Here is a 22,539-nt window from a genome sequence, read left to right as displayed (position 1 = left end):
AGCTTTAATAAAAATTTGCGAGCAGGTCATACGAAAAAAAAGTGTATAAATATATGACAATCTTTATCTTGAGATAAAATTTTCTGATCGATTTGGTGTCTTCTAGATCACTTCTCATTACACGGTTGTCCGAATTATTACTACGCAAAAGTTATTTGAAGAAAAGCTATTTCAGCAATTACATGTTGCGTAGTTTTAAAATTGTGAATGGTTAAAAAATATACCTACCGTCATAAGGGGTGACATTGGGTCTGGGGGGTGAGATTGGGTCATACAAATTTCCTCATTTTTGTATGACCCAATCTCACCCCCCAGACCCAATGTCACCCCTGATGACGGTATTTATTTAATTGAAATTGTCTTAACTTGAATCAAGACAATGTTTTGCAGTTATTATTCAATCGAATAATCTCAATAAATTCCCCATAAAGTTAAAACAGCTGTCAGCACTATTTTCTCTCAAGTGCTTCAAGGCCAAATCGCGTAAATTCAGAGCCCGCCTTCGCTTCCTCCACCGGCAATAGCAAGCAATAACTGTAACATTTCAGTGCGGCGGAAGCAATTGAATTGGAAATTGAATTCGTTGTTCAGATTTTATTTCCCGGTACCTGCGCGGAGCTCATTCACAGCGTACCACGCGTCCCCATCGCTCTCTGTTTGTGTTGGCAGCTGCCGGCCGGATTCGACAACGACGACCCCGGCAAAGTTGCAAAAAATTTCATTCATTATTTTCGCGTTCCTCCCCCTTCCCCAGCCCAGTTTGCTCAATGGCGTCGTCGTCGTCTTCTTGTAAAGTTTGTGTTTAGGAGCTGCCGGTTGCGCGAAGAGGGCTAGAGAGCGATAGTCACATTACCGGGTCATATGTTTGGGACCGCGCCGTCGTCGTTGTTGTTTGGAGCTTTCGGGTGATGACGACGGCGAAACCGAGGGCCACTCGGGGAATTCCGGGAGCTTTGCGTCAGGGTGACCGTACAAGTAGAATTTAAAGATTTTTTATACTATTTTTTTTCATTTCATGATTTAATTTTCAAACGGAAGGCTGGCTTATGGCCAAACTGAGTTAATAACGCCATTTTGTGCAACTCTCAATGCCTCACCTTTTGACCTTCACTGATCTCCAAAATTCGATTTCAATCCTGAGATATAAAATAAAAACCGAAAAAAAATCCGTGTATTGTTGTCACTCTTCATATAGAAAAAGTTTCAATCTTGTCGTGCTATCTTGACACATCCTGAAAATTACTGTAAATGCGAAAACTGGTCAATGGGATTTAAGTGCAGAACACTTTTGACACACGTACTTACTCGTACTGTGTACTGTAGACATTTTTAATTATAACTCCGGACTCCTTGCCGGACTCCGCCAACCAAATTCAACCAAACTTCGAGATAATGCACAGAATGGTCAACCAAAACCAAACTTTGATTGTTTACATTGCGTGCTCTTTATTTTTGTTTGTTCAAGTTCAAACATTTTGTTTTTGTTTTTGTTTTTGTTTTTGTTTTTGTTTTTGTTTTTGTTTTTGTTTTTGTTTTTGTTTTTGTTTTTGTTTTTGTTTTTGTTTTTGTTTTTGTTTTTGTTTTTGTTTTTGTTTTTGTTTTTGTTTTTGTTTTTGTTTTTGTTTTTGTTTTTGTTTTTGTTTTTGTTTTTGTTTTTGTTTTTGTTTTTGTTTTTGTTTTTGTTTTTGTTTTTGTTTTTGTTTTTGTTTTTGTTTTTGTTTTTGTTTTTGTTTTTGTTTTTGTTTTGTTTTTGTTTTTGTTTTTGTTTTTGTTTTTGTTTTTGTTTTTGTTTTTGTTTTTGTTTTTGTTTTTGTTTTTGTTTTTGTTTTTGTTTTTGTTTTTGTTTTTGTTTTTGTTTTTGTTTTTGTTTTTGTTTTTGTTTTTGTTTTTTGTTTTTGTTTTTGTTTTTGTTTTTGTTTTTGTTTTTGTTTTTGTTTTTGTTTTTGTTTTTGTTTTTGTTTTTGTTTTTGTTTTTGTTTTTGTTTTTGTTTTTGTTTTTGTTTTTGTTTTTGTTTTTGTTTTTGTTTTTGTTTTTGTTTTTGTTTTTGTTTTTGTTTTTGTTTTTGTTTTTGTTTTTGTTTTTGTTTTTGTTTTTGTTTTGTTTTTGTTTTTGTTTTTGTTTTTGTTTTTGTTTTTGTTTTTGTTTTTGTTTTTGTTTTTGTTTTTGTTTTTGTTTTTGTTTTTGTTTTTGTTTTTGTTTTTGTTTTTGTTTTTGTTTTTGTTTTTGTTTTTGTTTTTGTTTTTGTTTTTGTTTTTGTTTTTGTTTTTGTTTTTGTTTTTGTTTTTGTTTTTGTTTTTGTTTTTGTTTTTGTTTTTGTTTTTGTTTTTGTTATACTTTTTTACTTCAAAACTATTTTAACTTATTTTTTGTAACTTTGCGGGATTAGTAATGTAACAATGTTTTAAAATTTTTAGAATGGCAATAACAAATAATATATCAAAATACAACTGATGCTGACTCATAAACACTTTGATGTTTGATTACACCGTGAAAGCCGTTTCAACTGAAATCAAGTAAAAAGATAGCTGAATGAGATTTGCCAATAATGTTATTTTTATAGCAAATTAAATATTAATAAAACACAAACCTATGCCAAAGATAAAAACATTTTTCCTAATACGTGTTTGGAAGCAAATTTGTTCTATATTTTCAGGTAAAGGTTTGAGGGAATTTGAAGATATTTTGATCAATCTTTTCAATTTTACAGATATGCCTCTACATACTTTGATCGCCTATTTTTGAAAATACTCTAAACTTTCCATAACTTTTGATCGTAGTTATTTGTTTTTGTAAAGTTGTTCAAATTTTCTTGAATCGGTCACCCTGCCCATGGTTTCCCTTCGCAATCCGATTGCCGTTCAAGAGCCAAACGACATGCGACACCTAGTGTTGAGTAGCAGAACAGAGCGAAGAATGTCGATTGAAATTTCCGCCCTTTGAGGTTATGTATGCGAATTCTGATTTGTTAAATTCCAGCGTTCAAAACAACTTTTGAGCAAAACTTCGAGCTGATACTTTGTTAACTTTTAATGCTCTATCATTTTAAACAATATTATTTTTTCAAAATTATTTTTTTTCAAAATTATTTTTATTGCGTTAATTGATAGAGGGCAAGAAGTTTACACTCGTACTGCTTGAATTTTTTCTCAAAAGTTGTTCTAAGAGCTGTAAAATCAATTTTAAGTTTGCATTCCTATGTAACCGAACAGCGAAAATTTGAATCGTCATTCTTCGATGCTTTGCGCCATCTGTCGGAATTTTTGAGCTTTTAATCGCGAATCACATCCCAGATCGGCTCCTCGGCGGTGGTTCCAAGCTCAGCGTCGAGAAAGCTCCCACAGCTCGTTCCGTACGGTTCGCATGACTCGTTCAGTACAGCGTGAGACGTCATCGGTGCTGGTTCACTTCCTCTCCCAAATCGGCTCGCTAGGAGTGTTTGAGGGTCCAATCGCTGCAGCCAGTCCAGAGTGCGACCAAGGGGGGCGGTCACCGGGTGCGCGCGCTTTTCCTTCCTGTTATCTCTGTGCTTATCTACGCGTGGAAAACTCTTTGCTGGGTGGTGGGAGGTGTGGGGGGAGTTGTGTACCAGTGTATTATAATTTTATTCCGGACCAACGACCAAGGGTTGGAAGTTGGGTCGAGGAGCAGGTCAAACTTGCCAAGGAGTTGGCACCGATTCCAGTGGAGTGTCGCCGTCGCCGAGAATTTTGTGCGTTGTTTGCTCAACAAATTTCCGCGGCCCGGAGCGGTCCTGTAAACATTAGAAATTATTAAACGGATTTTAGTGGGGACTTATTTGAGCTCGTGGTTGAAGCACTTATTTATCTTTGGCTTTGTTCGGAATCGCGTCAAGTGTTTACTTATCGGGAGGTGATTACATAAGAAGAAACGAACGGAACTCTGGAAAAGGGAAAATTTTCCTTGCAGTCAACAGCTGTTACCCTTTCGCTTTTCAACCAGTTTCCGACCATTACATGGTGTAAACGAGGTGGAAGCACTACAAATCGATAGCAATTGGAAAGCTGTTCACCAGTTGAAGCCTATCAAGTGCTCCCCAAACCCAATCCCATTCCAAGTAAAAAAAAACGAAGGATCCAGATTCGTTGTCAGTTAAAGATTTGCAGACTCTTCTTCACGGGTAAGTTGAGTGATTAGCTAGATCTGCTTTTTTTCGAATATCTCTCCTCTCCTATCCAATACAATTCCATCCGGAGCCTAATGAAGACGGGCAGGTTTCAGTTGGCGCGCAGTTTTTCCTCGAGCGGGCTTTACTTGCTGGTGATGCTGGTTGTGGAAATGACACGGCAAATATAGCACAGAGAGACAACACGATTTGCATATTTTAACGCTGCACGCTCTGCTTAGACCATATTGTAGCAAAATAGACGAAAACAAGTGTTGCTGGGTGGGGATCATTGGAGCCTGCTGATGGGGGTACAAGCAGAGCGGGGATGAAGCCCCGAAAACAATTCCTAGGATCGGTGGAAAACATGCAGCTTCAACCATATTGTATGGGTTCGATTTTATGTACGTTATTGCAAAAAATCGAACGTGATTGAAAGCATTTTTCTCGAAATTTGAAATTGAAAACCATTGACCTTTTTACCTTTTGGACCTGTTGCACGAACCTTTAAAAATAATTTTGTGAGCTACTTTTAAACTTTTTCACATTGAATATCCTAAAGGTTGGTTAAGGCCGTTGTAAATGTTTTATGCAGTTGTTGTCCCTCGACTCTGACCAGTTTTTGCGGTGCTGTACATTGGAATTTCATAATAATTCAAAATATTTTTATTCCAGCCCAAACATTTTAAATATGATTATCAATGCAGAATTTGTTTTGCCTTCTGATTTTTAGGAATTTATTATTACTCAAAATTTGCAAATTTGTTTTATTTTTATGCTGAAATGTCTACGAAGGGTATTTATAACCGATACATATTATGTATAGATGGTGTATTTTTTGAAAATAAGTTTAACACAGTACAAAAAATCAATTGCCGTAATCGTTAATTGGAATTAAGGAATTTATTCAAGAGTATGGTGCATTTGCACTATAAACGTGAATATATTCCTTCTTGGTTCTCAAATTCATGGACGCAATAACGATTTTTTCCGTGTAGGTGTTTCAAAGGTGTTTGTTTGTTTATTTCTTGTAGCGTAAAGAAAACCTTTTTTAATTGGCTACAATTCGATTTTACAGAGAATATTACATTAAATTGTCTTACAAAAATGAAATTACGAGCCATGATTTTAACATTTGGGTAATTCTCTACCAACTCACACAGCAGTTGCCCCGACCCTCTTCGATTTGCGTGAAACTTTGTCCTAAGGGGTAACTTTTGTCCCTGATCACGAATCCGAGGTCCGTTTTTTGATATCTCGTGACGGAATGGCGGTACGACCCCTTCCATTTTGAACATGCGACTTTTATGTAAAATTAGACGCCCGATTTGATGGCGTACTCAGAATTTCGAAAAAACGTATTTTTCATCGAAAAAAACACTTAAAAAATGTTTTAAAAATTCTCCCTTTTTCCGTTATTTGACTGTAAAATTTTTTGGAACATGTCATTTTATTGGAAATTTAATGTACTTTTCGAATTTACATTGACCCAGAAGGGTCGTTTTTTCATTTAGAACAAAATCTTTCATTTTAAAATTTCGTGTTTTTTCTAACTTTGCAGGGTTATTTTTTAAAGTGTAACAATGTTCTACAAAGCTGTAGAGCAGACAACTACAAAAGTTTTGATATAAAGAAATAAGGGGTTTGCTCATAAACATCACGAGTTATCGCGATTTTACGAAAAAAAGTTTTGAAAAAGTTGGTCGTCATCGATCATGGCCGTTCATGGTCACCCGCGACAGACACGGACGACGAAACAAAGAGAAACGCAAAAAGTAACTTTTTCAAAACTTTTTTTTCGTAAAATCGCGATAACTCGTGATGTTTATGAGCAAACCCCTTATGTCTATATATCAAAATTTTTGTAATTGTCTGCTCTACAGCTTTGTAGAACATTGTTACACTTTAAAAAATAATCCTGCAAAGTTTGAAAAAACACGAAATTTTAAAATGAAAAATTTTGTTCTAAATGAAAAAATGACCCTTCTGGGTCAATGTATATTCGAAAAGTAGGGGAGTGTGGGGTAATTTGGACACCCTAAGGAAATTGCTCTGCCACGGGCTGTATGGATATTTTAAAGGAATGTGGATGACACCAGAGGATAATAGAGACCATATTTGATGGAAAATGTCATTCATTTCGATAAATTTTGATGAAAACCCCATTTTACCGCAAAATTAAAAGGTGTTCAAATTACCCCACATTTTTGTGTGGGGTAATATGAACACCCCTATGGGGTAATTTGGACATGCCTTGTGGGGTAATTTGGACATGCCTTGTGGGGTAATATGGACATACCTTGTGGGGTAATATGGACACCTTTTGTGGGGTAATTTGGACACATGTTGAAGAATAAGTTTAACATTTGATTTTTTGAGCATGTTTTTGTAATTGTTTTATATTTTGATGTGTTTATTTTGCTCACAATATTTCATCAAAGGTATAAATAATGATTTTGTGATAGAACTATAATTCAATAGGAAGATAACAAATTCAGTGTTGTATACATAATTCAATCATTAATTCTGAAATGATTTAAACATTGATTCTGGATTAGGCACAAGTATAGTTTTTAGTGATTAAGGTATTGTTTAGATTTATCTAAATCAATCTTTATATAAAACTAATTAACCTGAAACCATCATTTTTTTTTAATTTTACATGTAGCCCTTCAAATTTTTATATTTTTGTAAACCAGCATAGAAATTAGAAATGTCACAGAAATTGACTAAAAGCTAAATGTGTAGTAATCAAATTTCATCCATTTGAATATTGCAATAAATTTATCTACACAGCAAAAAATCCGATGGTAAAATCGCATGCAAAAACATGCACATAACCTTCGTCAAAATAAACACTTAATATTACACAATGCATGTACAGTTTTTGCAAACACAAAAAAAAAGTTGCAACCGACGGGATTCAAACCCAGCACCAACAGTACGGACTGGCGCCTTAGCCCGCTCGGCCATCAGACCGATGAAGAATGGGAAGGATAAACGCATATATGAGCTTGACATTTCGGTTAAGTAGGTTTCCCATACTGATGGGCTACATATTTCAGGGTGTAATATTACACAGAATTTCATAAAATAATGCAAATTTTATTTTACACCCAAGCCTTTACACGCAGCTGGATTACTACTTTTTAGCTGTGTAATCTAATCTAATCAGACCCTAGCGCAGCCAATCTTTCGAAGGGATCCTGGAGAGTGCCTTAGGTTAGATGACGCCTAGCACTCTTCTTGTCATTTATTAACATTTGTAGTGCGCCATTGCATCGGAATGCATTGAAACATCACAAGCGTTAAAGCGGCCAGGCCTACTACGTAAAGCCGTATCGCAGAGATGACTCGTAATTGGGTTGAGTTTGAGCACTGAGTGTTCGAACAACAACACAATTCTGAATCGACAGGGGAGGAAGAAGCGTGGGGACACACCACCATACGCTCCGTGATTTGGTTGTATTCGTTGGGAGCACCATGCTAAGAAGGTTTGGTACTCCGAGACCCTCTGGGATGGGACATTGTATTTCCGAATGCCCTGGACACTATTTGCCGTGGTTATAGCGCCACAACTCGCTCTCTGTAACAGTATTCCTAATTCCAATCCACGTTCACCAAGTCGTCATGGCCTAGTGGTTAGCATTTTTGCTTACCAATCCAAAGGACGGAGGATCGAACCTCGCCTCGAGCGACTTTGATTTTTCGTTCATACTCATCATTTCAAATTTATGTGTTCTTAACTTTCTCGTTGGGAGCAGATGGGAATCGAACCCAGAACCATTCGCTTACAAAGCGAACACCGTAACCAGTCAGCCACGGCCGCTCCCAAATATTGCAATAAATTTATCTAAATTAAAAAATAGGGATTTTGTGAAAGTTCTGATTGCTCACATTCCTTTTTGAGTGTTTTGACATTTTAAATCCCTCTAAATCCCTTTAAGAACTCAACCAACCATGAAAGTTATTTTTTACCTGACAGGTAGACTTTCAGGTACAGTATGTAAAAAAAGTATTTACACCCCTTGGGCACTATGCACATTTTGTGATGAAACATGTAAACAATTTAATGTTGACATAAACCTAGTACTACGTTTTGTTCAGAAACTCATGCCGAACATTTTGCTGCAAAAAGCTCATGAAAAGATGTTTTCTATAAAAAGTTATATAACAAATACTATTACAAAAATAAAAGAGGTGCAAAAAAAGTTTGTACACCTTTCGAAAAATTAACATAAATAAAGTTATTTGTTGACAAATCACCATAAATCCAGTCTCCCAACTCCAAATAGGTATCCTTGACTGATTAAAAAAATAATTTGGATTGAATATAAAGTTTACTAATTACTTAGTATAAAAGTTTATATAACTCTGGAAATTCTATATAAAACTTATCTAAACTTAATTTTGCAAACTTTCAATTTAACTAAATGTCAATATATTACCATAGAATTGCTAAATAAACATTTTGGAGTGGGTATAACACCGTTTTGGGGGTCTTTGTTTCGCTAGAATAGATTTTTCGTTGGAATTTCGTACCAACCCGGAATTACGTCGTCGAAAAATCCGCCGGCATCCGAACCGGTCCACAATTCACAAGTTAACCTATGTGGCATCGGAAAGGGCATAAAATTTTCGATCTTTTGATACCCATACATCTAGGTTTTCTATAAAACCCACGTTTTTAAATACCTGGGCAAAAAGTAAGTTTGATCCACGAGAACAAAAATTACGAAATTCCATACATTTTTGGCAGATTGCTCAAACGAAACCATAACAACGTTTTTGCCTAGGTATTTAAAAACGTGGGTTTTATAGAAAACCTAGATGTCTGGGTATCAAAAGATCGTAAATTTTATGCCCTTTCCGATGCCACATAGGTTGACTTGTTAATTGTGGACCGGTTCGAATGCCGGTGGATTTTCCGACGACGCAATTCCGGGTTGGTACGAAATTCCAACGAAAAATCTATTCTAGCGATACAAAGACCCCCAAAACGGTGTTATACCCACTCCAAAATGTTTATTTAGCAATTCTATGGTAATATATTGACATTTAGTTAAATTGAAAGTTTGCAAAATTAAGTTTAGATAAGTTTTATATAGAATTTCCAGAGTTATATAAACTTTTATACTAAGTAATTAGTAAACTTTATATTCAATCCAAATTATTTTTAATCAGTCAAGGATGCCTATTTGGAGTTGGGAGACTGGATTTATGGTGATTTGTCAACAAATAACTTTATTTATGTTAATTTTTCGAAAGGTGTACAAACTTTTTGCACCTTTTTATTTTTGTAATAGTATTTGTTATATAACTTTTATAGAAAACATCTTTTCATGAGCTTTTTGCAGCAAAATGTTCGGCATGAGTTTCTGAACAAAACGTAGTACTAGGTTTATGTCAACATTAAATTGTTTACATGTTTCATCACAAAATGTGCATAGTGCCCAAGGGGTGTAAATACTTTTTTTACATACTGTATGTCCAAATTACCCCACAAGCCATGTCCAAATTACCCCCATAGCATATTCTATCATAAATTGCAATTTTTGATGATAAAAATTGATAAAATGCACAATTTTTATACGTACATATCTCAGACATCGTCCAAGCAACCCCCTTAAACAAAAAATGTCCACTTTTTTGCCATATAACCTCTGCAAAACCTTATTTCCCAACCCTCAAATATTAGAACTTAAGGCAGTGCCAACCGGCCTTTGGAAACTTTCACATACTATACCAAAACTACTTAACCTATTCCAACTTTTTTGATTTGTCCATACTTCTAGGCCATTACTAGTACTAGCCTTATCACTTAAATTGCCGTTTTCACTTTATATGCGAAGAAAACGTGATTTTTTAAGGGGTGTCCAAATTACCCCCACTGTCCATATTACCCCAAACTCCCCTACATTAAATTTCCCATAAAATGACATGTTCCAAAATTTTTTACAGTCAAGTAACGGAAAATAGGAGAATTTTTAAAACTTTTTTAGTGTTTTTTTCGATGAAAAATACGTTTTTTCGGAATTCTGAGTACGCCATCAAATCGGGCGTCTAATTTTACATAAAAGTCCCTCTGATACCAAATTTCTATCTCATCACCGTTTCAGGCTGCAAATGATTGAAAAACACCTCTTTTTTCGCATGTTCAAAAATGGAAGGGGTCGTACCGCCCCTCCGTCACGAGATATCAAAAAACGGACCTCGGATTCGTGATCAGGGACAAAAGTTACCCCTTAGGACAAAGTTTCACGCAAATCGAAGAGGGGTCGGGGCAACTTTTCCCGATTTCGTGTGAGTTGTTAGAGAATTACCCAATTTGAATTTTAAAAAGTTTTTTAAGATGCTTTGTACACCTGTCAAGTTGTTTTGCAATCATTAGTTTCCATATTATGTAAATATCGACGAAAAAAAAGTTTTTTATTGCGAAGAAAAAAGTTTTTTCAATATACTTTTAAACCACCCAAACATGCTAAACATGATTAACCATAAAAAAAACATTCTAGATTGTTTTCATTTGATAATTTGATCTATTTTCATTAAAATTTCGATGTTTCTTGATATTTTTGATAATTCTCTAATCTTTTATTTCAATTAGAATTTCAATTCAAAACTACGTCACTTTGTTTTATTTCGACTGTATTACCCAAATAATTGATGTCCGTAAGATTTTTAAATTTTTGAACGAAATGAGATAGGGGCTTCGCTCTTTCGTCAAAAGACGAGATGTTTTTAAAGCTCTAAATATGCCCAAAAAATGCAAAAAAATAATACAAGAAAGTTGAAGAATTCAAACTATTTTTTAAGGGTTAACCTTGCACTTTTCATAAAAAAATGCTATGGAATGAATGATTAGGAGATAGACATTTGTTGTCTTCCGCAATTAAAAATGTTAAAATTTACGACCACCTTAGTATTGACATGGCCAACAAAATTTATAGGTACCGTAAAACGGGGTGACTTTGATAGCCGGGGTGACTTTGATAGTTTTGCGATTTTTCCGCAAAATGAAGAGTACAATTAAAATACGTAAGGAATGGTTTAGAAACATACTGACCGTGGTAGAGAAGTGTTCAAAGTACCTCAAGAAGAACTTTTCATAAAATTTTGACAAGTTTAAAAAGTTAGTTAACTATAGTTAAAAAAGGTTGATGAAAGTTATTATTTTAAACTTCTCAAAGTGTCATGATTTTCTCAATGAACATGATTTTTAATCGGAAAACGGAATGCATTTTCGGATTCTTTGGACAATTTTCCACTATTAGAAGGTTAACAAAGTTTGTAAACAATAAATAATATGTGTTTTTGAAACACAATTAAAAAAAAAATCTCCAAATTTATTGGCAATTTCAGACAAATTTCATGTAAAATGTGCTTCGAATTCAGTATAAAATGCAATATAAATCGATAATTTTATAAACAAAACTAGTTTTAACAAATTTCAGTCAAAATTCCGACTTTTTAACAATTTTACCTAAAATTTATATGTATTTTGCTAAAATGCTTATACACTTAGTTAACTAAATATAAAAACTGTTTTTTGTTTCTGAAAAACTATATCAGCTACTTTAGTAATTGTACATTTAGCGTACAAATAATGTTTGAACATCTTAAATATGATTTTAATATGAAAAAATATGACTATCAAAGTCACCCCGGAATTAAAACTAAGAATTTTCAACGTAACTGTTTTTCTAAACATTATTGAAAAAACTTTTTTTCCGAAATAGTGCATGGACTTTGTGTGGTCTACCCCAGTACATGTTTTAAAAATAAAAATCTTGAGAAAAACCTTACCTGTTGGAAAATATTCTAAAAACAAATTAAAATCCTATCAAAGTCACCCCGGTTTACGGTACTCAGCAAAAGTTCATTTGAAACCAAAGCTCTAGCAGAAATAAATCCTTTCATTCAAATTGAGCGTTAAATTAATTGTTTTTTTTTGTCGTTTGTGTGCTATCTTGTGACATGTCCTATCTTTTTACAGCAGACGTGTCACAAGATAGCACACAAGCGACGCATTGTAATTGAAGAGAATAAAAATCAGTGTGGAAAGTAAGTTTACAAAAGTTTCGTCTTTAGAATTTCATTGCAGAACCGACGGGTTTTGAAATTTGGACTAGATTAGAGACTCATAGGTTCGTTCGTGAATCGGAACACATTTGTTAACTCCCTTCTTCTCCGATATGCTACATATTATTTGAATGACCCTAGATCATAAATGACGTAGCATTCTTGACTCCTCGCCCTCTCGTAGCATAACATACAGTATGTAAAAAAAGTATTTACACCCCTCGGGCACTATGCACATTTTGTGACGAAACATGTAAACAATTTAATGTTGACATAAACCTAGTACTACGTTTTGTTCAGAAACTCATGCCGAACATTTTGCTGCAAAAGCTCATGAAAAGATGTTTTCTATAAAAGTTATATAACAAATACTATTACAAAAATAAAAAGGTGCAAAAAAGTTTGTACACCTTTCGAAAAATTAACATAAATAAAGTTATTTGTTGACAAATCACCATAAATCCAGTCTCCCAACTCCAAATAGGCATCCTTGACTGATTAAAAAAATAATTTGGATTGAATATAAAGTTTACTAATTACTTAGTATAAAAGTTTATATAACTCTGGTAATTCTATATAAAACTTATCTAAACTTAATTTTGCAAACTTTAAATTTAACTAAATGTCAATATATTACCATAGAATTGCTAAATAAACATTCTGGAGTGGGTATACCACCGTTTTGGGGGTCTTTGTATCGCTAGAATAGATTTTTCGTTGGAATTTCTTACCAACCCGGAATTACGTCGTCGGAAAATCCGCCGGCATCCGAACCGGTCCACAATTCACAAGTTAACCTATGTGGCATCGGAATGGGCATAAAATTTCCGATCTTTTGATACACATACATCTAGGTTTTCTTGAAAACCTACGTTTTTAAATACCTGGGCAAAAAGTAAGTTTGATCCACGAGAACAAAAACTACGAAATTCCATACATTTTTGGCAGGTTGCTCAAACGAAACCATAACAACGTTTTTGCCTAGGTATTTAAAAACGTGGGTTTTATAGAAAACCTAGATGTCTGGGTATCAAAAGATCGGAAATTTTATGCCCTTTCCAATGCCACATAGGTTGACTTGTTAATTGTGGACCGGTTCGGATGCCGGCGGATTTTCCGATGACGTAATTCCGGGTTGGTACGAAATTCCAACGAAAAATCTATTCTAGCGATACAAAGACCCCCAAAACGGTGTTATACCCACTCCAGAATGTTTATTTAGCAATTCTATGGTAATATATTGACATTTAGTTAAATTTAAAGTTTGCAAAATTAAGTTTAGATAAGTTTTATATAGAATTACCAGAGTTATATAAACTTTTATACTAAGTGATTAGTAAACTTTATATTCAATCCAAATTATTTTTTTAATCAGTCAAGGATGCCTATTTGGAGTTGGGAGACTGGATTTATGGTGATTTGTCAACATATAACTTTATTTATGTTAATTTTTCGAAAGGTGTACAAACTTTTGCACCATTTGTTATATAACTTTTATAGAAAACATCTTTTCATGAGCTTTTTGCAGCAAAATGTTCGGCATGAGTTTCTGAACAAAACGTAGTACTAGGTTTATGTCAACATTAAATTGTTTACATGTTTCGTCACAAAATGTGCATAGAGCCCGAGGGGTGTAAATACTTTTTTTACATACTGTATCTAAGCCTTTTGACTCTCACAAGTTGATCAATAAAACCTACACGATTAGAATATAAGATTTTGATAGCATTTTTGTATGGACAGCTGTAATTTTTAACCCCTTCCCGCCTAGAGCAAGTTTTTCCGTTCCATTTTTTACAGACGTTTTACACAGAGAAAAATCAATTCTCGTAATCGTGAATTAAGTTCACGAATGTGAGAACCACGAAGGAATTTATTCATGAGTATGGTGCATTTGCACTATAAACGTGCATATATCCCTTCGTGGTTCTCGCATTCGTGAATTTAATTCACGTTTTCGAGAATTGATTTTTTTCTGTGTACTTTGCCATTTTTTATAGACTTGGCCAAATTTGATGAAATTTAAATTGAAGGTTTAAAAACAGGAAAATTTATGTTTTCTAAGTCTCACCCAAACAGCCCACCATCTTCTAATGTCGATATCTCAGCAACTAATGGTCCGATTTACAATGTTAAAGTATGAAACATGCGTGAAATTTTCCGATTTTATCGAAAACAATATTTTCAAAAATTTAAAATCAAGGCTAACATTTCAAAAGGGCGTAATATTGAATGTTTGGCCATTTTAAAATGTTAGTCTTGATTTTATTTTTTTGAAAATATTGTTTTCGAAAACATCGAAACATTTTACGAATGTTTCATATTTTAACATTGTAAATCGGATCATTAGTTGCTGAGATATCGACGTTAGAAAAAAAGTGGGTTGTTTGGGTAAGACTTAGAAAACATAAATTTTTCTGTTTTCAAACCTTTGCATGGCAATATTTCAGCAACTAAAGCTCGTATCAACAAAGTTCAAAAAAGCAAAATATAGAGAATTTTCTCAGCTTTTCAAAAATATATTTTTCAGAGGTGGGCAAACATAGGCACTAATTTAAAAAAAAAATAACTGCGACTATTTTGAAAAAAAGTTACCTCAAAATGGCTATAACTGATTTTCGATTTTACATCGAAAAATGAAGTTGAAAATTTTTTGGCGACCAATATTTCGATTTTTTGAAAAAATCTGTATTGATTCAAAAATCAACTCAGTCAAAGATCTTTTGCCCATTCTGAAAATTTCAGAAAACTTGGCATTTGATGTCCTGTAAAACATATCAGAAAATAAAAAAAATAAAAATAGGGTTTTTTTTGCAAATCAAGTTTTAGTGACAAAAAGTGAAATTAAAAATCACCAAATTTTTTTAACCACGTATAATTTTTTTCAGTTTAGTCCGTATCCTACACTTTGCCGAAGACACCAAATCGATCAGAAAATTCCTTCTAAAGATACAGATTTTTGAATTTTCACATATCATTTTTGTACGGGCAGCTGCAAACTTTGTATGGAAAATTATATGAACGAACTAATGATGCAAAATGGTTTCTTTGGAATACCGAAGGCACCAAAAAAATTTTAGCCGGATTTAAAAATACATAAAACATCGAATGATCGAAATCTCAGAGAATTGCTCAACTAATGACTTCTTTTGTTAAACAGAACGTACTCAAAAAGATCTATACTCAAACAAACGTTTTAACATATAATTCGACGTCTCTTAATTATCTGAATCTAAATGATTTTCATATAAATATGTATTTGTATTTTTTTAAGCTGGTTCTGCTGAACACGTGGCGTCCATGTAATACTTGGTCCATTCCTTGAAGTGCATTGTCGTCACGTCTTGCGGTAATCTTTTTATCGTCTATTCAACAGAGATTGAGCGAAAAGTTCTCGAGAAGTAGTTGAATGAAGAACACCGTCACTTAGGAAACATGTTACCCAACTACAAAAGCTCTCTGTTTTTGACAGTTCGGAATCTCACAAAAAGATGCTTTTTCTTTATTCAAGTAAATGAATAGCATTTACCATTGAATCGGCAATCGGTTTGAAAATATTTGTTCGTGAGGCTTTAATACTTGGAGTTTTGGTCATAATTTAACAAATAAAAAAAAACTTCAGTGAAAAATGTGTTTAAGTCCCTCCCTCCAATTTGGGTGAAAACACAACATACCTCTCCTATTCTAAATAACAAAAATTATTTGAGTGAAATCAATGAATTTTTTGACAAGGGAAAGAAATGCAGCATTTTTCCAAAGTTTGTAGGTTTTTTTCACCTGCCAATTGTTTTAAAAATGTCCCAATCCCACATTAGCCTGAAAAAAAATTATGTTGAATTATTTTTAAAATTGTTTTCTTTCTAATAGAGCTGAGATAAAAAAAAACATTTCAAGTTTTTTTAAAAGACAAAATGTTGAGATTCGTTGCAATGAATCTAGTTTTGTCAACCAGCTTTATGAGCACTTCAAGCTTTATAAAGAGATTATCCTGCTCGAACTGTAAAACTTCGCTCCACTAATTAAATCTCCACTCGAATGCCATCGTTGAAGGTCACTCCTCGTCGTTCTGTAGGACACTCAAGAAACAAGCAGCTTTATCAATCATATCCGAATCAACTGCAACCTTTCAGAAGAAGGTAGCGGAGAGGGGAGAAAACACACAATGACAGATGAGAGACAGCATGACATTCTGGTTACAGTACACAGCGGACCAGCCTTAACGGCAATAGATATAAATCATGGCTTGTGGGAGCTTTCGTTTGGCCAAGTCAATCATGCACACACTTTGCTTGCATCAGCACATTTTATCGTGCTTCGAGGGGGGCATTCTCAATTTCTAACCGTCACATTTTTTTTGGAACATCGGGTCTTTGCGAAATTAATTGTAACAAAAAGGGAACTGTAATGCTGATAAACAAAACTGCTTAAGAGGTGAATATTAAAGTTAAAGTATCAAAGTTTAACCTGCTGAAAATGTGTGCTTTTCCCCTGCCAGGTGACGGACGTAGCCCACCATGACTGATAGAGATCCCACATTATGATCTGGTAAAGTGGAGAAAAAAGTGAGAAAAAATAAAACTCGGGAGATAAACTTTTGCATTAGCTAATTAAACGGGGTTCAAGCGGATGAATCCGGATGATGATGGTTGAGTTGCTTGAGTGAAGTTAATGAGGGAAATTTTTCACGAAAGATTGCTTGAAAAGCTTTTTCTCTTCTATTAAAACTTGCGAAAACAAATTTGTTTTTCTACGGAACAATTGAGCAATTTATTTCAAAATGTACAAAAACAGTAATTAGTGAAAACATCATAATTATGTTTTACTCAAGAATCCCCACAGAGGAATATACTGTAAAGCTAACGAAAACATGTTTGCACGCACGGCACGCGATGTATTCGCGGTTGGAAAATTGATCAATTTCGATCAAAAGGTCAAAAGTTTCCCTGGCAATAGTGGAGCTTTCGAGAACACTCGAATTGTTTCGGGGGGAATAAGCCAATAACATGAACACTTTTGGTTAGCTATAGGAATTTATCCAAGGCAACCCGCATAAAGATTTCTGATGAACTTACAGTAAATTTTAACGTTACAAAACGATAAAATATATTGTCATTTTGACAGTGTTTTAACAGTAGACAGCATCGTTTTTTAAGATAATTTGCGTTGTATTTTGGGATTTTACCATAAAAAAGGGGGGTTGTTATGCACCGGTACCATACAAATTTCGAAATTTTTCCATACATTTTTTTTCCAAATACGACGCATTTTACTGTTAATCTAATGTTGCATTTTTCATCCAAAAACTCGTCCTGACTATAGAAAACATCATACATTAATAATAAAAACAGCAAGCATTACAATGCATTGCACAGTCACAGTGGTTTTTTATCTACTAAATGATGCGGTAGAAACTATATGCGGGCAATAAAACTAATAAGCATTACGATGAATTACACAGTAAAATTATTGTTTTTCATGGTTTGTTCCCTACTAAATTGTACTGTGACAACAATATTCGGACATTAAAATAAATAGTAAATACAGTATGTTTTACAGTACTTTTATATTATTCATTGTAATTTATTTACATTCAACATTGAATCACTTTGGTTTTTTTTTCAATTGTTAATTGATAATGTCTCCTCCAGAGTTTTGCAAACACCAAAACGAAGCCGCTTTCTTTCGCTTTCGATCTCGATCGCGACCGATTCTTGTTTCTCCTCGGATGGATGATGTCATGGTGCGTTTAAACTGACCACCGGTTCCTTTTTGTCGACTGGAGACTCCGGATTGATTTGATGGTTTCGTTAGTGCTTAAAATGAGAAGACAATTAAGTAAAGGATAAAATCAAACATTTTTCATAATGCTGAGTACAAAGCTCAGAACGAACGCGGAAAAATAAAGTTGCGCAAGTTTTATGCTCCCGCTCGAGTTGAACCTGCACAAAAACTTCGTAGGTCGGTGTTATTTGATTCTTAAATTCTAAAAATAATTAAATTATAATTAATACAAGACATTTTAAAAAAAATATGAATTTCCAAATTATTTTTCTAAGATTCATTTATTCTTGAATTCTAAAATTCTTAAATCCGCGATAAAATCTTAAATTCTTAAATTCTTAACTTCTTAATTTCTTAACTTCTTAATTTCTTAATTTCTTAATTTCTTAATTTCTTAATTTCTTAATTTCTTGATTTCTTAATTTCTCAATTTCTTAATTTCTTAATTTCTTAATTTCTTAATTTCTTAATTTCCTAATTTCTTAATTTCTTAATTTCTTAATTTCTCAATTTCTTAATTTCTTAATTTCTTAATTTCTTAATTTCTTAATTTCTTAATTTCTTAATTTCTTAATTTCTTAATTTCTTAATTTCTTAATTTCTTAATTTCTTAATTTCTTAATTTCTTAATTTCTTAATTTCTTAATTTCTTAATTTCTTAATTTCTTAATTTCTTAATTTCTTAATTTCCTAATTTCCTAATTTCTTAATTTCTTAATTTCTTAATTTCTTAATTTCTTAATTTCTAAATTTCTAAATTTCTTAATTTCTTAATTTCTTAATTTCTTAATTTCATAATTTCTTAATTTCTTAATTCCTTAATGTCTTAATTTCTTAATTTCTTAATTTCTTAATTTCTTAATTTCTTAATTTCCTAATTTCCCAATTTCTTAATTTCTTAATTTCTTAATTTCTTAATTTCTTAATTTCTTAATTTCTTAATTTCTTAATTTCTTAATTTCTTAATTTCTTAATTTCTTAATTTCTTAATTTCTTAATTTCTTAATTTCCTAATTTCCTAATTTCTTAATTTCTTAATTTCTTAATTTCTTAATTTCTTAATTTCTTAATTTCTAAATTTCTAAATTTCTTAATTTCTTAATTTCTTAATTTCTTAATTTCTTAATTTCATAATTTCTTAATTCCTTAATTTCCTAATTTCTTAATTTCTTAATTTCTTAATTTCTTAATTTCTTAATTTCTTAATTTCTTAATTTCTTAATTTCTTAATTTCTTAATTTCTTAATTTCTTAATTTCTTAATTTCTTAATTTCTTAATTTCTTAATTTCTTAATTTCTTAATTTCTTAATTTCTTAATTTCTTAATTTCTTAATTTCTTAATTTCTTAATTTCCTAATTTCCTAATTTCTTAATTTCATAATTTCTCAATTTCTTAATTTCTTAATTTCTTAATTTCTTGATTTCTTATTTTCTTATTTTCTTAATTTATTAATTTATTAATTTCTTAATTTCAATAAAACATTATGCAAAAAAAATAATACAAATGAATCACAACACAACTGAATCGTTTGTTATTTTCAATTGCATTCAAATTTTCGTATCCAAATTGTTTAATTTATTCAACAAAAAAATTGATAAATAGGTACTACACGATTTTTTTTGTACTTCACGATCTGTTCTTTTTCGTTCCTGCTTACCCGGTTGTGTTGGGAATGTTCCCTTGGTGATCATCTGACCCATGTGCGATGATGTTCCTCTATTGTCTGATGATTGTGGCCGGACTGGTTCTCCCCGGCAGAAAAGCCAACTTCTTGGCGATCTTGTCGACTGATTCTGTTGCGGCTTTCCTCGTCCAAATCGAGCGCGAAGTTCACCCCATAGGCAAAATGTTCCCTGTTGAATAGAAACACAAAATGATCGTATTGTTTTTGCATACAGCAACATAACCAAACTTTTCGGCACCCTCAGCAAACGTAAATCAGTACAAACTTGCTGCCGGATCTCTTCCGGAAAAGATCCGACAGCAATTTTGTGTGGTTTACGTTGGTTGGGAGAGTCGAAAAATGAAGGCAAATCACTTCTTGCATCAGCCAATTAGGTTTTACGCCGACTCGAGTTTTAGGTTAGAAATTTGACAGCTTGCCTGTACTGTTTTCATTTTTTACATGTGTGTCAGTAAAAATGTGTGTGCATGTGCGCTCGTGATGTCAAGCTGTGAAACCTAATTGTCTTTTGCGAGAGTAACACAAAAAAACTTTTCGGCATCCTCAGCAAATGTCAAATCAGCAAAAATTGCTGCCGGATCTTTTTCCGGATCTCTCCCGGAAAAGATCCGGCAGCAATTTTGTTTGGTTTGACGTTTGCTGAGTGTGCCGAAAAAAGATGAACAAATCACTTCATGCATCAGACAATATCCAAGCAGCTCAAGTAGGCAAAGGAAAATGTATGCCGTGGGACGGGATTCCGCCCTCCGCAAATATCACGCACCTGAAACTTTCGTTGTTTTACAGCAAAACTCTTCGCCATCGTCGGAACAGTTCGAACACCCGGCGGATGTGTCCAACACCAGGAACGCATTCAGAATCCTGAGGCCAACCGCTGGATGTTCCTTTTTCACGAGCACACGCGATTTACCGTTGAAAATTTCGGTTAACACTGCGACCGAATACAGACACTAGACAGGATCAGACAGGATCGAGCACGCGCGAGTGAAAAACTTTGACAGCTCGCTCAACTATAGTGCGTTCGTTTCAGGAGCGTCGCACGGGTTCAGTGTAATGGTGTGTCCGTTGCAAGAGCGTCGGCTGCACAGATTAAGTGTCATGTTAGGTTCGTTTGTTGATCCTTATTATTTATTTTTCGAAAAAAAGTTTAAATGTTTAAATGTTTAAATGTTTAAATGTTTAAATGTTTAAATGTTTAAATGTTTAAATGTTTAAATGTTTAAATGTTTAAATGTTTAAATGTTTAAATGTTTAAATGTTTAAATGTTTAAATGTTTAAACGTTTAAATGTTTAAATGTTGAAATGTTTAAATGTTTAAATGTTTAAATGTTTAAATGTTTAAATGTTTAAATGTTTAAATGTTTAAATGTTTAAATGTTTAAATGTTTAAATGTTTAAATGTTTAAATGTTTAAATGTTTAAATGTTTAAATGTTTAAATGTTTAAATGTTTAAATGTTTAAATGTTTAAATGTTTAAATGTTTAAATGTTTAAATGTTTAAATGTTTAAATGTTTAAATGTTTAAATGTTTAAATGTTTAAATGTTTAAATGTTTAAATGTTTAAATGTTTAAATGTTTAAATGTTTAAATGTTTAAATGTTTAAATGTTTAAATGTTTAAATGTTTAAATGTTTAAATGTTTAAATGTTTCAATACACTGAACCCCCGGTGGTTGGTCACTTTTTTGTTTGAAAAAACAAACTAAAAAGTGATAAACTGTCAGAGTTTGAGTGTAATAAAATCAAAAAATATAAAGCTTCAGAGTATCAAAACTTCACAATGTGTAGAAGCAATTAAACAACATTTAATTCTAAAATATAAAAATTTCGAAAAAATCTAATATTTTTTATGTTGATATATTTAGTATTATTTAACAAATATTTTATTACTGAAATATTTTTATTTTAGACTCTTTTGATATTTTAATATTTATTTTTTTAAATATTTCAATGTTTTAATATTTTAACATCTTAATTTTTCAATATATTTTATAAGAAAATAGTTTATTTTTCTAGTATTTCAATACTTTTCAAAAGAAAATAGTTTAATATTTCAATATTTAAGTACTTTAATATTTTAATAATTTGATTTTATTTGATTTGAGCTTGTCAAAAGCGTTTGTAATGTTTTGTATTTAAAATATAACTCGGTTTTCAATACTTTATTTACAAGATTCGCAATATTAAAAAAAAGTTACACTACGTAACTATAACATTGCTATGAAACTTACTGTAAAAAATAATTGGAAAAAATGCATCATGAGATTTTCAATAACAGAACCATGATATTTGCTGTAACCATGAATTTTAAGGTAGCTCTATCGTCATTCCAATAAAGTTCGAAAAAGTCAACAATAAACTTACCATGGATATTATAATATCTATTGTAACTGCATGATTTTAACAGTGCAAATCATCATATAATTTTATGCGGGAACAAAGTTATTCGATCGGAAATAATTGGGTTCAACGATTAGCTGCTTCGATATGCTTTGAAAACTAAAGTTAACTTTCTGGAAAAGGTTAGTGAGGCAGTCTGTTACTGACAAGCAATGTTGAATGCACTTTTATAAACTTCACAACACAACATAGCTGCTGTTGATCATGCAATTTTATTTCTTTATTTTTGTTCTATTACTTTTCAGCCGGATTGGCAAGCAAATTTACCGGGTAGAAGAATAGCTGTTAAAGTTAAATAACTAATCTAACAAAGGTAGAGCTAACAAAAAGATTTCTGAGTAACAGCATTTAATGATTTGAAAATATTTGTCTTGGAAGAAATCAAAGACTATTTACGATTTGATATGGAAATTTTAAACCATTAAAATACCTTTGAAAATTTTAACCAAAAAAAAATTTGAGAT

General features: G+C 32.5%; 1 protein-coding gene across 2 annotated transcripts in view; it reads left to right on the top strand.

Annotated features, from left to right (window-relative positions):
* The first annotated feature begins 3,347 nt into the window (after positions 1 to 3,347).
* LOC6041444 (synaptotagmin-5) overlaps positions 3,348 to 22,539 on the top strand; it is a 31,382-nt gene continuing 12,190 nt past the window's right edge. For both annotated transcript variants that reach the window (XM_038256366.1, XM_038256365.1), the window contains exon 1: positions 3,348 to 4,139. The gene's annotated coding sequence lies outside the window, so the exon portion shown is untranslated. The remainder of the gene's footprint in view (positions 4,140 to 22,539) is intronic.

Source organism: Culex quinquefasciatus, chromosome 2 (genome assembly GCF_015732765.1).
Source record: "Culex quinquefasciatus strain JHB chromosome 2, VPISU_Cqui_1.0_pri_paternal, whole genome shotgun sequence".
NCBI classification, from domain to species: domain Eukaryota; kingdom Metazoa; phylum Arthropoda; class Insecta; order Diptera; family Culicidae; genus Culex; species Culex quinquefasciatus.
The sequence above is the reverse complement of the archived record's forward strand: the minus strand, read 5'-3'. Positions and strand labels throughout refer to the sequence as shown.